Raw genomic sequence first — 17,832 nt, forward strand, 5'->3', positions numbered from 1 at the left:
TATTTTTCACAATAATTTTCGAAAAAAAATAATACAAAAAAATCATAAAATCATAAAAATCAAAAATATTTTTGTGTTTCTTGTTTGAGTCTTGAGTCAAATTGTAAGTTTGGTGTCAATTGCATGTTTATCTTGCATTATTTTCGAAAATTCATGCATTCATAGTGTTCTTCATGATCTTCAAGTTGTTCATGGTAAGTCTTCTTGTTTGATCTTTGCATTTTCATATTTTGTGTTTTTTCTTGTTTTTCATATGCATTCTTGAATTCTTAGTGTCTAAGCATTAAAGAATTCTAAGTTTGGTGTCTTGCATGTTTTCTTTGCATTAAAAATTTTTCAAAAATATGTTCTTGATGTTCATCATGATCTTCATAGTGTTCTTGGTGTTCATCTTGGCATTCATAGCATTCTTGCATGCATTCATTGTTTTGATCCATAACTTTCATGCATTGCATCATTTTTCTTGTTTTTCTCTCTCATCATAAAAATTCAAAAATAAAAAAAATATCTTTCCCTTTTTCTCTCTCATAAATTCGAAAATTAGATTTGACTTTTTCAAAAATTTTTAAAATCTGGTTGTTTTTATGAGTCAAATCAAATTTTCAATTTAAAAATCTTATCTTTTTCAAAATCTTTTTCAAAAATCAAATCTCTTTCATTTTTTCTTAGTTATTTTCGAAATTTTTTAAAAAAATATTTTTCAAAAATCCTTTTCTTATCTTTATCACATAATTTTCGAAAATAACATCACCAATTAATATTTTGATTCAAAAATTTCAAGTTTGTTACTTACTTGTTAAAGAAAGATTCAAACTTTAAGTTCTAGAATCATATCTTGTGATTTCTTGTGAATCAAGTCATTAATTGTGATTTTAAAAATCAAATATTTTTCAAAACTAATTTCAATCAAATCTTTTCAAAAATATCTTCTTATCTCATCTTTTTCAAAATTTGGTTTCAAAATATCTTTTCTAACTTCTTATCTTCTTATCTTTTCAAAATTAATTTTCAAATTTGTTTCAACTAACTAACTAACTTTTTTGTTTGTTTCTTATCTTTTTCAAAACACCTAACTAACTCTCTCTCTCTCTCTCTAATTTTCAAAAATATCTTTCCTCTTTTTCAAAATTTCTTTTTAATTAACTAATTATTTTATTTTTTTTATTTGAATTTTCGAAAAAAAAAAACTACTAACCTTTCTCAAAACTAATTTCGAAAATCACTAACTCTTTTTTTCAAAAATTATTTTCGAAATTTTTTCTCCCTCATCTCCTTCTAATTATTTATTCATCTACTAACACTTCTCTTCATCTCACCTCTCTGCTCCTATCATCACCTTTGTGTTTGGATTCTTCATTCTTCTTCACCCCTATTCCTTTTCTTCTTCTACTAACAATAAGGAACCTCTTTACTATGACATAGAGGATTCCTCTTCTTTTCTTGTTCTCTTCTCTTTCTTATGAGCAGGAACAAAGAAAAAGGCATTCTTGTTGAAGCTGATCCAGAACCTGAAAGGACTCTGAAGAGGAAACTAAGAGAAGCTAAATTACAACAATCCAGAGACAACCTTATTGAAAATTTTGAACAAGTAAAGGAGATGGCAGCCGAACCCAACAACAATAATGCAAGGAGGATGCTTGGTGACTTTACTGCACCTAATTCCAATTTACATGGAAGAAGCATCTCCATCCCCACCATTGGAGCAAACAATTTTGAGCTGAAACCTCAGCTAGTTTCTCTGATGCAGCAAAACTGCAAGTTCCATGGACTTCCATCTGAAGATCCTTTTCAGTTCTTAACTGAATTCTTACAGATTTGTGATACTGTTAAGACTAATGGAGTAGATCCTGAAGTCTACAGGCTCATGCTTTTCCCTTTTGCTGTAAGAGACAAAGCTAGAGTGTGGTTAGACTCTCAACCCAAAGATAGCCTGAACTCTTGGGATAAGCTGGTCACGGATTTCTTAGCCAAGTTCTTTCCTCCTCAAAAGCTGAGCAAGCTTAGAGTGGATGTTCAGACCTTCAGACAGAAGGAAGGTGAATCCCTCTATGAAGCTTGGAAGAGATACAAGCAACTGACCAAAAAGTGTCCTTCTGACATGCTTTCAGAATGGACCATCCTGGATATAGTCTATGATGGTTTATCTGAGCTATCAAAGATGTCATTGGACACTTCTGCAGGTAGATCCATTCACCTAAAGAAAACGCATGCAGAAGCTCAAGAACTCATTGACATGGTTGCTAATAACCAGTTCATGTACACTTCTGAGAGGAATCCTGTGAGTAATGGGACGCCTATGAAGAAGGGAGTTCTTGAAATTGATACTCTGAATGCCATATTGGCTCAGAATAAAATATTGACTCAGCAAGTCAATATGATTTCTCAAAGTCTGAATGGAATGCAAGCTGCATCCAACAGTACTCAAGAGGCATCTTCTAAAGAAGAAGCTTATGATCCTGAGAACCCTACAATGGCAGAGGTAAATTACTTAGGTGAACCTTATGGAAACACCTATAATCCATCATGGAGAAATCATCCAAATCTCTCATAGAAGGATCAACAAAGGCCTCAACAAGGCTTTAATAATGGTGGAAGAAACAGGTTTAACAATAATAAACCTTTTCCATCATCCACTCAGCAACAGACAGAGAACTCTGAACAAAATACCTCTAATTTAGCAAACTTATTCTCTAATCTGTCCAAGGCCACTGCAAGTTTCATGAATGAAACAAGATCCTCAATTAGGAATTTGGAGGCACAAGTGGGCCAGCTGAGTAAAAGGATCACTGAAATCCCTCCTAGTACTCTCCCAAGCAATACAGAAGAAAATCCAAAAGGAGAATGCAAGGCCATTGAATTAATTACCATGGCCGAACCTGTAAGGGAAGGAGAGGACGTGAATCCCAAGGAGGAAGACTTCCTGGGACGCCCAGTGATCAATAAGGAGCTTTCCTCTGAGGAACTAAAAGAATCTGAGGCTCAATTGGAGACCATAGAGATTCTATTGAACCTCCTTTTGCCATTCATGAGCTCTGATGAGTATTCCTCTTCTGAAGAGAATGAGGATGTTACTGAAGAGCAAGCTGCCAAGTTCCTTGGTGCAATCATGAAGCTGAATGCCAAATTATTTGACATTGAAACTTGGGAAGATGAACCTCCCTTGTTCACCAATGAACTAAGTGATCTGGATCAACTGACATTACCTCAGAAGAAACAGGATCCTGGAAAGTTCTTAATACCTTGTACCATAGGCACCATGATCTTTAAGGCTCTGTGTGACCTTGGTTTAGGAATAAACCTCATGCCCCTCTTTGTAATAGAGAAACTGGGAATCTTTGGGGTGCAAGCTGCTAAAATCTCATTAGAGATGGCAGACAATTCAAGAAAACAGGCTTATGGACAAGTAGAGGACGTGTTAGTAAAGGTTGAAGGCCTTTACATCCCTGCTGATTTCATAGTCCTAGATACTGGGAAGGATGAGGATGAATTCATCATCCTTGGAAGACCCTTCCTAGCCACAACAAGAGTTGTGATTGATGTTGACAGAGGTGAAGTAGTCCTTCAATTGAATGAGGACTCCCTTGTGTTTACAACTCTAGGTTATCCTTCTGTAAACATGGAGAGGAAGCATGAAAAGCTTCTCTCAAATCAGAGTCAACCAGAGCCCCCACAGTCAAACTCTAAGTTTGGTGTTGGGAGGCCACAACCAAACTCTAAGTTTGGTGTTGAACTCCCATATCCAAACTCTAAGTTTGGTGTTGAGGAGTCTCAACAATGCTCTGAACATCTGTGAGGCTCCATGAGAGCCCACTGTCAAGCTATTGACATTAAAGAAGCGCTTGTTGGGAGGCAACCCAATTTTTATCTAACTATATTTTTCTTAGTTATATGTCTTTATAGGTTCATGATCATGTGGAGTCACAAAATAAACGAAAAATTTAGAAACAGAATCAAAAACAGCGGAAGAAAAATCACACCCTGGAGGAAGCACCTGTCTGGCGTTCAACGCCAAAACAGAGCATGGTTCTGGCACTGAACGCCCAAAATGGGCAGTATCTGGGCGCTGAACGCCCAAAATGGGCAGCATCTAGGCGCTGAATGCCAGAATTGCACCCTGGAGAAGAGCTGGTGCTGAACGCCCAGAACAAGCATGGTTCTGGCGTTCAACGCCAGAAATGGGCAACAAATGGGCGTTGAACGCCCAAAATGGGCACCAACCTGGCGTTGAACGCCCAGAGTTATGTGCAAGGGCATTTTACATGCCTAATTTGATGCAAGGTTGTAAATCCTTAAACACCTCAAGATCTGTGGACCCCACAGGATCATCTCAGGATCTGTGGACCCCACAGGATCCCCACCTACCTCCACTCATTCCCTTCTCTCTTCTCAATCATCCTCTATTCCCAATAAACACTCTTCCCTAAAACCCTTCACCTATCACCTCCATCCCTCTTCCCTATTAACCCTTCACCACTCACATCCACCCACTCTTCCCCATAAACCTACCCAATAAACTCCACCTACCTTCAAAATTCAAAATCAATTTCCCACACAAACCCACCCATATGGTCGAACCTTAACCCCCCTCCCTTCCCTATATAAAGCCTTCCATTCTTCTTCATTTTCACATAACACAACCCTCTCTTTCCCTTCTTGGCCGAAACACACCTCCCCCCTCTTCTCCATATTTTCTTCTTCTTCTTCATCTAATTCTTTCTTTTCTTGCTCGAGGACGAGCAATATTCTAAGTTTGGTGTGGTAAAAGCATAAGCTTTTTGTTTTTCCATTACCATTGATGGCACCTAAGACCGGAGAATCCTCTAGAAAAGGAAAAGGGAAGACAAAAGCTTCCACCTCCGAGTCATGGGAGATGAAAAGATTCATCTCCAAAGCTCATCAAGACCACTTCTATGATGTTGTGGCCAAGAAGAAGGTGATCCCCTGAGGTCCCTTTCAAACTCAAGAGAAATGAGTATCCGGAGATCCGACATGAAATCCAAAGAAGAGGTTGGGAAGTTCTAACAAACCCCATCCAACAAGTCGGCATCCTAATGGTTCAAGAGTTCTATGCCAATGCATGGATCACTAGGAACCATGATCAAAGTAAGAACCCGAATCCAAAGAATTATGTTACAATGGTTCGGGGGAAATACTTAGATTTTAGCCCGGAGAATGTGAGGTTGGCGTTTAACTTGCCTATGATGCAAGGAGATGAACGCCCCTACACTAGAAGGGTCAACTTTAATCAAAGACTGGACCAATTCCTCATGGACATATGTGTGGAAGGAGCTTAATGGAAGATTGACTCCAAAGGCAAGCCGGTTCAACTAAGAAGACTGGACCTCAAGCCTGTAGCTAGAGGATGGTTGGAGTTCATCCAACGCTCCATCATCCCCACTAGCAACCGATCTGAAGTTACTGTGGATCGGGCCATCATGATCCATAGCATCATGATCGGAGAGGAAGTAGAAGTTCATGAAGTCATCTCCCTTGAACTCTACAAAATAGACGAAAAGCCCTCCCCTGGGGCAAGGCTAGCTTTTCCTCATCTTATTTGCCATCTATGTTACTCAGCTGGAGCTTTCATAGAAGGAGACATTCACATTAAGGAAGAGAAGCCCATCACTAAGAAAAAGATGGAGCAAGCAAGAGAGCCCATTCATGGAGCTCAAGAGGCGTATGAAGCTCATGACCATGAGATCCCGGAGATGCCTCAAATGCATCTTCCTCCACAAAACTATTGGGAGCAAAGTAACACTTCCCTAGGAGAATTAAGTTCCAACATGGGACAATTAAGGGTGGAACATCAAGAGCACTCCATCATCCTTCATGAAATTAGAGAAGATCAAAAAGCAATGAGGGAGGAGCAACAAAGACAAGGAAGAGACATAGAAGAGCTCAAGGACATCATTGGTTCCTCAAGAAGGAAATGCCACCATCACTAAGGTGGATTCATTCCTTGTTCTTATTTCTTCTGTTTTTCGTTTTCTATGTTATGTGCTTATCTATGTTTGTGTCTTCATTACATGATCAGTAGTAGTTAGTAAATATGTCTTAAAGTTATGAATGTCCTATGAATCCATCACCTCTCTTAAATGAAAAATGTTTTAATTCAAAAGAACAAGAAGTACATGAGTTTTGAATTTATCCTTGAACTTAGCTTAATTATATTGATGTGGTGACAATGCTTCTTGTTTTCTGAATGAATGCTTGAACAGTGCATATATCTTTTGAAGTTGTTGTTTAAGAATGTTAAATATGTTGGCTCTTGAAAGAATGATGACTAGGAGACATGTTATTTGATAATCTGAAAAATCATAAAAATGATTTTTGAAGCAAGAAAAAGCAGCAAAGAACAAAGCTTGCAGAAAAAAAATATATAGGCGAAAAAAAAATAGAAAGAAAAAGCAAGCAGAAAAAGCCAAAAGCTCTTAAAACCAAGAGGTAAGAGCAAAAAGCCAATAACCCTTAAAACCAAAAGGAAAGGGCAAATAAAAAGGATCCCAAGGCTTTGAGCATCAGTGGATAGGAGGGCCTAAAGGAATAAAATCCTGGCCTAAGCGGCTAAACCAAGCTGTCCCTAACCATGTGCTTGTGGCATGTAGGTGTCAAGTGAAAACTTGAGACTGAGCGGTTAAAATCAAGGTCCAAAGAAAAAAAAAAGAATGTGCTTAAGAACCCTGGACACCTCTAATTGGGGACTCTAGCAAAGCTGAGTCACAATCTGAAAAGGTTCACCCAGTTATGTGTCTGTGGCATTTATGTATCCGGTGGTAATACTGGAAAACAAAGTGCTTAGGGCCACGGCGAAGACTCATAAAATAGCTGTGTTCAAGAATCATCATACTAAACTAGGAGAATCAATAACACTATCTGAACTATAAGTTCCTATAGATGCCAATCATTATGAACCTCAATGGATAAAGTGAGATGCCAAAACTATTCAAGAGGCAAAAAGCTACAAGTCCCGCTCATCTGATTGGAGCTATGTTTCATTGATAGTTTGGAATTTATAGTATATTCTCTTCTTTTTATCCTACTTGATTTTCAGTTGCTTGGGGACAAGCAACAATTTAAGTTTGGTGTTGTGATGTGCGGATAATTTATACGCTTTTTGGCATTTTTTTAGTATGTTTTTAGTAGAATCTGGCTACTTTTAGGGATGTTTTCATTAGTTTTTATGTTAAATTCACATTTCTGGACTTTACTATGAGTTTGTGTGTTTTTCTGTGATTTCAGGTATTTTCTCACTGAAATTGAGGGACTTGAGCAAAAATGAGATTCAGAGGTTGAAGAAGGACTGCTGATGTTGTTGTATTCTGACCTCCCTGCACTCAAAATGGATTTTTTGGAGCTACAAAACTCAAACTGGCGCGCTTCCAATTGCGTTGGAAAGTATACATCCAGGGCTTTCCAGCAATATATAATAGTCCATACTTTGCCCAAGTTTAGAGGACGCAAACTGGCGTTCAACGCCAGCTCTCTGCCCAATTCTGGCGTCCAGCGCCAGAAACAAGTTGCAAAGTGGAGTTCAACACCCAAAATGGCACAAAAGCTGGCGTTCAACTCCAAGAATGACTTCTCCACGTGCAGACTTCAAGCTCAGCCCAAGCACACACCAAGTGGGCCCCGGAAGTGGATTTATGCATCAATTACTTACTTCTGTAAACCCTAGTAGCTAGTTTATTATAAATAGGACTTTTTACTATTGTATTAGGCATCCTGGATTGTATTTTTGATCTTGTGATCACGTTTTGGGGGCTGGCCTCTCGGCCATGCCTGAACCTTTCACTTATGTATTTTCAACGGTAGAGTTTCTACACTCCATAGATTAAGGTGTGGAGCTCTGCTGTTCCTCAAAGATTAATGCAAAGTACTACTGTTTTCTATTCAATTCAACTTATTCCGCTTCTAAGATATTCATTCGCACTTCAACCTGAATGTGATGAACGTGACAATCATCATCATTCCCTATGAACGCGTGCCTGACAACCACTTCCGTTCTACATTATATTGAATGAGTATCTCTTAGATCTCTTAATCAGAATCTTCGTGGTATAAGCTAGATTGATGGCGGCATTCATGAGAGTCTGGAAAGTCTAAATCTTGTCCGTGGTATTCCGAGTAGGACTCTGGGATTGAATGACTGTGACGAACTTCAAACTCGCAAGTGCTGGGCGTCGTGACAGACGCAAAAGGATAGTAAATTCTATTCCAGTATGATCGAGAACCTCAAAGATGATTAGCCATGCAGTGACAGCGCATCGGACCATTTTCACAGAGAGGAATATGATGCAACCATCGACAAGGGTGATGCCTCCAAACGATTAGCCGTGCTGTGACAAAGCATTTGGACCATTTTCCCGAGAGGATTGAAAGTAGTCATTGGCACCGGTGACATCCTTACAAAAAGCTAGCCATAGAAAGGAGTAAGACTGATTGGATGAAGACAGCAGGAAAGCAGAGGTTCTGAGGAACGAAAGCATCTCTATGCGCTTATCTGAAATTCTCACCAATGATTTACATAAGTATTTCTATCCCTATTATATTATCCTTTTTCGAAAACTCCATAATTATTTTATATCCGCCTGACTGAGATTTACAAGGTGACCATAGCTTGCTTCATACCAACAATCTCCGAGGGATCGACCCTTACTCACGTAAGGTTTATTACTTGGACGACCCTGTGCACTTGCTGGTTAGTTGTATCGAAGTTATGACAAATTATGTATTGAGATTAGAGCACCAGGTTTTTGGAGCCATTACCAGAGATCACAATTTCGTGCACCAGTGATCATAGCGGCTGGTATCTCAGTCTCGTGAGTACTCGGCATAATGTAGTTGCTGAATATCTGATGCCATAGCCGAGCCTCATCGTTTAGGTAAATCCGCTTGATCCGTTTCGGCATGGTGGTGTTTTGACCCATGATCCGAGGAACTGACGGGTCAAGGGCAATCCGGGCCTTGACTGCATCCCAGTCAAACTTCATGAAGCGCATATCCTCCTCAGCTTTCTGATAGCCATCTGTCTGATCAGTCTTAGGCAGAAGTTTCAGAACCTCTTCTATTACCTCCTCAGTAACCAGAATCTGCTTCCCTCTGAGGTTCACTACATCTAGGAAAGTTTTGAAGCAGTTGCAGTAGAATTCCCTAACGCAAGATGCATTAACCTCAGTCAGAGGTCTCTCCAGAAAGAACCAGCCTCTTTGTTTGATCTGATCAGAGGTGTGTTGCTGGAATTCTTCTGGGATCTTCAAAGTCCGCTCCAGGTATAGGTTCCTGGAGTTTGCAAACACCGGATACTTCAGCTCACAGTATCGGTTCGTAAACTTTACTGAGTCATTGGCGGGAAGTAGCTGGTCGGCCTTCTCCTGCGGGGTAAAGACTTTCTCCCACGAGGAGGCATCATGCATGAGGTCGATGATAGACACGGAGGCTTCTCCTCTTTTCCTTTTGCCAGAAGTGGCCTTGCCTTTTCCCTTTCTCTAGGAATCTGACATCCTGAAAAACAGAAAATCAGGATATAATAAAAATAGGAAGGCAAATAGGCAAATAATCAAAGAAAACACAAAGTGGCAAAGGAGCAATAGGATAATGAATATGAGTTAAGTAAAATGTGCATTTAGGATTTGTATAGGAGTGAAAAGTCTGAAAATAAGAAATCACAATCCAAAATGTAATTGAATGCAAGTTAAATAGAAAAATTAACATCATGCCTCGGTTAGAATGTTAAAAGAAAGTGAAAGAAAAACAAAAAAAAAAAGAAGTTTTGAAAAGGTTAGGTTGGTTAGAGTTAAAATTAGTGAGTTAGTGAAAAATGGGTTAAAGTAAGAGGCATAATGAAAATAGTCCAAGTAACAAGTAATCACAGGTAGAAGCTATAGGTAACTCATATTCAAACAAGTAAAACAGTTTTATGATGATTCAAATAGAGATAAAGAAAGCAAAAATAGGAATCAAACATCAAAATTGCGATTTATGAACCAGGAGATCAAAGAAAATAAGAATTCGTGCCTAACCATTCATGAATTGGTTTGGTGAAATTATAGGAAAGTACAGTTGAAAATGCCAAAACCAAGACATGAACAGAAATATTTTACAGAAATTTGGGCAGCATTCCGGCTAAAATAGGACTTTCCCAGAAAATAAACAGCAATCAAGCAGTTCATATGAATCCAAATTAAAGCTTGCAATTACATATACGGAATATAAACATGAAATTTCAATGTAAAGAGCAGCAAATGCAGGAAAGTACAGCATATGAACATGAACACAGCAACAGCAGAATTGCACATTTGATAAAACAGAAACAAGAACAGTGCAAATAAACAGACCTAAATCCACTAACCACATCTTAGGCTACCTAACAACCTAAAATCCACTACAACATGCATATCTAACTATCCTAACATGAACATAAACGGAAAAATAAGAATAAACTACGAACGGATAAAAGGGATTGCGTGTTGCGGAACCTGGTAGGCGTAAGAAGGGGGTTGGGGTAGAGAGGTGGCTGGGGGTGGTGGAAGTGGCGTTCGGCGCGGCGGCTGGTGGTGGTGCTGCGGTGGGGTTGCGGTTCAGAGGCAGGGAGGGGAGAAGAGGGGGTGGTTAATGGGGTAAGAGGGGAAGGGAGGGGGGAAAGGGGTTGGTGGTGCTGGTGGGGCACGGCGGGTATGGACGGCGGCGGTGGGTGGTGGGCAGTGGCGGGGAGGGGGGGAAAGGGAAGAAAGAAGAAAAAAGATAAGAATGGGGGAGGGGGTGGTGCGGCGGTGGGGTCTGGGTGGTTGACGGGGGACGGCAGTGGTCGGAGATGGTGGTTGGGTGGTTGTTGTGATCGGAGAAGAAGAGAGGGAGGAGAGGGTTTCAGGGGGGCTGCGCGAATGTAGGGTTCGCGTGGTTGGGGGGATTATAAATTTGAATCCACGCGGCCACGTGGGGCACGCGGTCGCATGGTTGGGGTGAAAATGAGGGTGACGCGATCGCATGGGGCGCGCGATCGCATGGAGGGGTAAAAGAAGGGATGACGCGATCGCATGGGGCATGCGATTGCGTCGCTGGAAATTGTGCTAAACGCACGAATCCAGCATCGTTCCAACGCAACTCTCTGTCTCCTTTTGGGATTTGTGCAATCTATGCGATGCGATCACGTCGCTCACGCGGTCGCGTGGGATTGGTTGTGTGCATGTGACGCGATCGCATGGGGCATGCGATCGCGTGGGCCATTTTGTGCTAGACGCACAATAGCCGCACGATTCCAGCCCAACTTTCTGGACGTTGGATCTTTACACCGATCTCCAGGTCACGCGGCTGCGTGGATGTCGCGGTCGCGTGGGAAGTGTAGTTCGCCATTTGACGCGATCGCATGGGGCATGCGGTCGCGTCGCGCACCCCTTTTTTTTATGCAGAATGCAGAATGCAGAATGCAATGCTTAATGTGAATGCTATGCATGATTCCAGGTTTAATAATAAAATAAAACTCAAAAACAAACAAGACTAAATGAAATTAAAATTGCAAAAGGAACGATCATACCATGGTGGGTTGTCTCCCACCTAGCACTTTTAGTTAAAGTCCTTAAGTTGGATGATGACAAGTCATCCTAGCCTATTTTAGCTAGTCTTTTTCTTTTGTTTTGTTTAAAATTATGCACTTTCTTTAGCTACAAGCAAGCTAATTGAGTAGATTTTCATGTTTCCCTTGATTGAATCAACCATATATGAATTCATGCCATTTCATGAGGTTTTATGCTATATTTGTTGCATATTATGAAAGATTGAATATCTCATGATTTTGAGCATAGCTTTGATGAGTTTGGTTGATTAATGATAGGTGAAGAAAGCTTGGAGAAAGGTTGAAGCAAGAAGGAATAGCTAGGAGTAAAGAGAAGACAATGGAATAAGTGAAATTGAACCAGGAAACAAGAAGTTGGACCTAAAGTTAGCATCAAACTTTTGCACAAACTTTTGGTTGAAAAGTTAGCCCCAACGTTAGCCCCCTAACTTCGAGGCTAACGTTGGAACTTGAAATTTCTCCCCTGGGCTCCAAAAGTTAGCCCCAATGTTAGCCCCCTAACTTGGAGGCTAACGTTGGAACTTGAGAATTTCTCCCCTGGGCACCAACGTTTGCGCCAACGTTAGCCCCCTAACTTGGAGGCTAACGTTGGCACATGAATTACAATGGGGAAGGAGCCAACGTTTGCGCCAACGTTAGCCCCCTAACTTGGAGGCTAACGTTGGCACATGAATTACAATGGGGAAGGAGCAAAAGTTTGCGCCAACGTTAGCCCCCTAACTTGGAGGCTAACGTTGGCACCACAAGCACACTAGACAAGGCCAACGTTAGGGTCAAAGTTAGACCCCTAACGTTGGCACCAACGTGCATACCAGAAAAATGTGTTTGCTGATATGAAAAGTTGGCTCAAACTTTTGGTCCAACTTTTGCTAACCTCAAAACCGGTTCAATTGGTTCACTTCGGTTCTTCTCCAAACTTCAAGAGCAATCAACCAAGGCCTCTTTCAACCCAATTCCACCAAGAGCAAAGGCCCAACCCAATTCGGAGAGCTTTTGAACTTGAGTGAACTTTAATTTCTTGTTTTCATTGCTTTCAATTTCATTTTACATTTGTCTTGGATCTTGGATTGGAGAATTGAAGAAATTCTGTTTCAATCTCAATCTTGGATCTCTCTGTTTATTTACTGTTAATTGAATTTCATTTCCGTTTCTGTTACTTGCTCCTCATCTATTCTCTTTGCAATTTACAATTCTCCTTGCAAATTGTTCTTGTTGGATCTAGGAAGGCATTGAGATCTAGACTTGGTTTTCTAGTCTCTGGGACCTGAGATCTGAATTTCCCATTTCAATTCTCTGTTTACTGCCTTCTACGTTCATTTACTTTTCTGCTTCATATCCGGTTCAATCTCAATTCCCTTTCCCTCTTCTGTTTAATGCAATTCAACTTTTCTTTGTTTAAATTCTGCAAATCCATTCCCCAATTCCCTTTACATTTCAAGCAATTTACATTTCTTGCACTTTAAGATTCCGTAATTTACATTTCTTGCACTTTAAGTTTCTGCTATTTAATTTCTTGTCCTTTACGTTTCAGCAATTTATTTCTTGTTCTCTTTACTTCAATGCAATTTAATTCTGCAAGTCACAAAACCATCAACCAAATCTTGATTCGCTTGACTAAATTAACCACTAAGCTAAAATTGCTCAATCCTTCAATCCTTGTGGGATCGACCTCACTCCCGTGAGTTTTTATTACTTGATACAACCCGGTACACTTGCCGGTTAGATTTGTGTGTTTTGGGAGAGATTTATTTTTCCTCCAAAATATCTCATCATTGGACATTGGAGGGGCTTCCTGTTATGGTGGCTTGTGTTTAAATTCATCCAGAAATCTCCACCAGTGCTTGGAATGCCAATAGCCTCCAGGGTCCCAAACTAGGCATGTAAAGCTTCTAAGCAGCTTCAAACAGATTTTCAGGCTCCCGGGGTGACGAATGTCAGAATAGATTCCAGGATCCCAAGCCTTGTTTTTAAATCTGCCTCCGTCTTGATCTCCATGTTTCCATCTGGGCGGTTTAAAAAGTAAATTCTCACCATGGTAACCAAACATTTTCCGAGATCTATTCAATTGATTTTGATGCCAATTCGTGCACTTCGAGTTGAAGCGTGGAACCTTATTGAACCTTGTGCACCAGCTCTGAGCATGAGCCATTTCCCTCTTACTCTTAAAGCCACAGAGAGCTCTAAGCTGGCCATCTGTTTCAAGCAAACCGTATTCAAGTGAAAAAGTAAAGTTAAAGGTTAAGGATTGTACCCATGTGAAGCTTGTATTAGGTGGTAATGGCCTTGGGATAGGTGTTTCCAGTGGTTCTGTAAGTTCTACTCCCAGGTAATCTTCTGTGAATTCCTCCACTTCTTTGCAAGGATCTTCAAATGCATCATCACCCTGGTCAAAGTCTTCTATGTCTTCCTCATCACTTGAGTCATAGATTGGAGGTTGAGAGAAATCTACCTCTGTATCATCCTCGTATTCATTTGGGGAAGATTCGTCGATCTCAGAGAACTCACTTGCAGATGCAAGTTCATTACTAAGAGAACTTGACTTGTGACTATCATCATCAAGAGAATTTGCTTCTTGGATTATTCTGTCTGATTCTTAATAAACGACTTGCCTTGGGGATTGTGCACTATCCTCCTTAGCATTAACTATAATGTCCTTGATGGATTTTTCCTCAGCTCTGGATTCCCATGGAGGTTCTGCGTCTCCTAGATCTTCAACCAACTCTTCTTCTTGTACAATGACAACTTCTTCTACTTGTTCGAGTACAAATTCATGCTCTGTCTTGTCCACTGGAGTTTTTAATATCTCCTTCATGCTACACTCTTCATTAGATTGTCCACATAGGGCTGTGGTTGGTCCTTGAATGTTCGAGCGTCTAGAAGCTAATTGAATTACTGCTTGCTCCAGTTGTCGAATGGTTGCTTGAAGCTTATTTACTATTTCCTTGAGGCGAACCTCTGATTCTCGGGGTGATGGATTTGGACATGATACATAGGAAAGTGGTGGTGCTTGGGAGTGACTGGATTGGAACTGGGGTAAATAAGGATCATGTGGTGGCGAATGGTGAAGAGAAGCTTGTGAGTGTGGTGGTTCGGGATTATATTGAGAGGATGGTCTACAGGCGCGGGGTGGGGCTTGTCGGTAGTTACAAGGTTGTCTACCATATCTATCAGCTGGATATGCATTGTAGAATGGTCTTTGTCCATGATATCTTGGAGGGTGTTGTTGCCTAAAGGGGTGATTAGATCCTCTTGGCTCCATCCATCCTTGATTGGTCTAACCTTGATGCGATCCCATATTCCTGCTGTAACTTCTATTTCCTTCAACAAAATTAGAACCAAACTCAAAGCGAGGGGGGTGAGAATTCATGATAGCAAATAAAAATAAAAAGGAAAAACAAAAATAAATAAACAAGCAAAAGAAAAATATTTACAATAACCAATAATAAGGCACACATTAGCAGTTCCCCAGCAACGGCGTCATTTTGAAAGAGCGGAAGATTGATGGTTTAGAAGTTATGGTAAATACTCGTTGAAAGTATAGTTACTAAACCAAGCAATCAACCTTTCTTACAAGCGTTTTGGTTGTCACAAGTAACAAACCCCTTTTAAAATTGATAACCGAGTATTTAAACCTCGAGTCATCTTCTCAAGGAACTACAGGGAAGTATGTTCTTATTATTGGTTATGGAGATTGTAAATTGGGGTTTCAAGAATGAGGAACAAGTAACTTAATGGTGGGTAAATCAAATGGCAATTAAAATAAATAAATAACTGCAAAGCAAACTTTTGGCAAGGTATGAGAAATTGGAAGTCCAGACTTAGTTATCCCTATCAATAACAATGAAAGTTGAATCTTAATTCCACTTGGTTAACTTTTACTAAAGTAAAGGAAAGTCAAGGGACTAATTAGTTTGATCTTCGAATCCTATTTATTTCCTAAGAAAAGGTTGGGATTATTGAAGCTCAGTTCAATTAGCAAAGATAACAATTATCAATTATGTTGAGATAAGATAACTTCTGAGTTACTGCTTTCTTAACCAAGACCAAAAGAAGAAAAAGTAAATTTGCTGGAATAAAAATGCCTTCAGATGTAAAGCAACAATAACATAAATTAAAGAAAGCAATCATGAATTGAAATACCTCAAATAACATTAATAAGGGAAATTATAATCTAACATGAAGAGTTCATAAACTAAATTGGAAGAATAAATAAAAATAAAGAACCTGGGATTGAGAGTTACTCCTAAAACTAAGAGAAGTCCTAAATCCTACGAGAGAGAGAGGAGAGAACCTCTCTCAAAACTAGATCTAAAACATGGGAAATAACTAAATTGGCGAGCTCTCCCTGAATGGATGCATTCCCTCACTTCATAACCTCTGGTCTATGCCTTCTGGACTTGGATTTGGGCCAAAAAGGGCCTCAGAATTCGCTGGGAGCGTCTTCTGCAATTTCTGGTGCGTGGCCTCTGTCACGCGTCTGTGTGGGTCACGCGGTCGCGTCATTCAGAGCTTTTCAAGTCGCGCGGTCGCGTCAGTCATGCGGCCGCGTCGCTGCTTCTTCGCTCTTGGCACGCGATCGCGTCATCCATGCGATCGCGTGGGTGCCAGTTCTGTAAAACTTCGTTCTGCACTTTCCTTCCATTTTTGTATGTTTCCTTTTTCATCCTTTAAGTCATTCTGCCTTAGAAGATTTGAAACTACTCAACACACTAATCACGGCATCGAATGGAAATAAAGGTAATTAAAATAATTAATTTTAAAGCATAGGAAACATGTTTTTCACATACATCACATAATAAGGGAGGGAAAGTAAAACCATGCAATTAATATGAATAAGTAGGTGAAGGATTGAATAAATCACTCAAACTAAGCACAAAATACATCACAAAATATGGGTTTATCAGTTGATCATGAGATGGGTTCACTAATTAATGATATTTTACCTACAATTGAACCCTCTCCCATTGAACTAGAGGAAGAGGTTAATGTTGCAGAGGCTTGTCAAGAAGTGGAGATCATCAAAGAGGAGCCCAAGAGAGTGAAGCATACATTGGCATGGCTGCCACTGGAGATACTTCCCCCCAAGCCATTACCATCCAACACAATATTCAAGTGGGTAAAATTCTTATCCTTCAACTGTACCTTCCCACTTGAATATGGTCTGCTTGAAACGGATGGACAACTTAGAGCTATCTGCGGCTTTAAGAGTAAGAGGGAGATGATTACTGGTTGGCAACACCATCCTAGGTTCGTTATGGTTGGAAGCCCAAGGCCTAATTGCAAGGGTTGGTATAATTCTCAATTGATTGGGTCTAGGAGGATGTTTAGGCGCTTAAATGAGAATTCCAAGGCTGAACCACCCAGATGGAATCATGATGATCAACTTGAAGATGGGTGTAGAAACAAGATTTGGGATCCTGACATACAAGAAGATCAATTTTGGGAGCTCAAACCTTGTGAAGAACTCCATCAAAGCTTAGGGAATTTAATTGGAGATGTTAGAACTTATTGGAAGTCCAAGCATTGGTGGAAGTTTCAAGACGAGTTCAAGCACAAGCCACCATGACAAGGAGCTCACCAAATGTCCAACTTAAGGACTTTAACTAAAAGTGATAGGTGGGAGACAACCCACCATGGTATAATCTTTCATTTTTTTCTTAGTTTTATTTTATTTTATTTTTATTAGTGTTCATTCATAATTTCTGCATCATCATCTACATTCCGCATTTTTGCATTCTACATAAAAAATAAAAAATAAAAAACACAGACACAACGCGCAAGCATCGCTGACGCGTACACGTCATAGGTGCCTGCGTGAAATAAATGAATTGAACAGAAAGTTAGGCTGGAGTGGTCCTGGACACGTGCCTTGCGCACAAGCAAGTCCACGCGTACGCGTCGCCTTCGATTTCAGCCCATCACGCGGACGCGTCCTTGACACGCACGCGTGACCATGTAAAATCGGCGTAAAAGGTGCTTGGCCAAAAAGTTATGATGGTATGGGTCTGGAACGGTGCTGGGAGCACAAGCCCCATCACGCGTACGTGTCCCTGACGTGTGCACGTCGTTTTCCCATCCTGGCCGTCCACGTGTACGTGTCCCTGACGCGCACGCGTCATATGCAATTTTGGCTCTCATGCGTATCTGAACAGAGAGTTGTGCATGCGCGGGGCTGCCCTCGTGCCATTCGCACAACCAACATCATGCGTACGCATCCCAGACGCGTACGCGTCGCTTGAAATTCGCGAGATCCACGCGTACGC

General features: G+C 40.5%; 1 non-coding gene across 1 annotated transcript; it reads right to left on the reverse strand.

Moving 5' to 3' along the window:
- Window positions 1–1,996: 1,996 nt before the first annotated feature.
- On the reverse strand, window positions 1,997–2,104 carry LOC112753520 (small nucleolar RNA R71). The gene has a single exon (XR_003177905.1). It is a non-coding gene; the product is annotated as a small nucleolar RNA R71 (small nucleolar RNA).
- Between the last annotated feature and the right edge of the window lie 15,728 nt (window positions 2,105–17,832).

This window comes from Arachis hypogaea, chromosome 15, assembly GCF_003086295.3.
Source record: "Arachis hypogaea cultivar Tifrunner chromosome 15, arahy.Tifrunner.gnm2.J5K5, whole genome shotgun sequence".
Taxonomy (NCBI): Eukaryota; Viridiplantae; Streptophyta; class Magnoliopsida; order Fabales; family Fabaceae; genus Arachis; species Arachis hypogaea.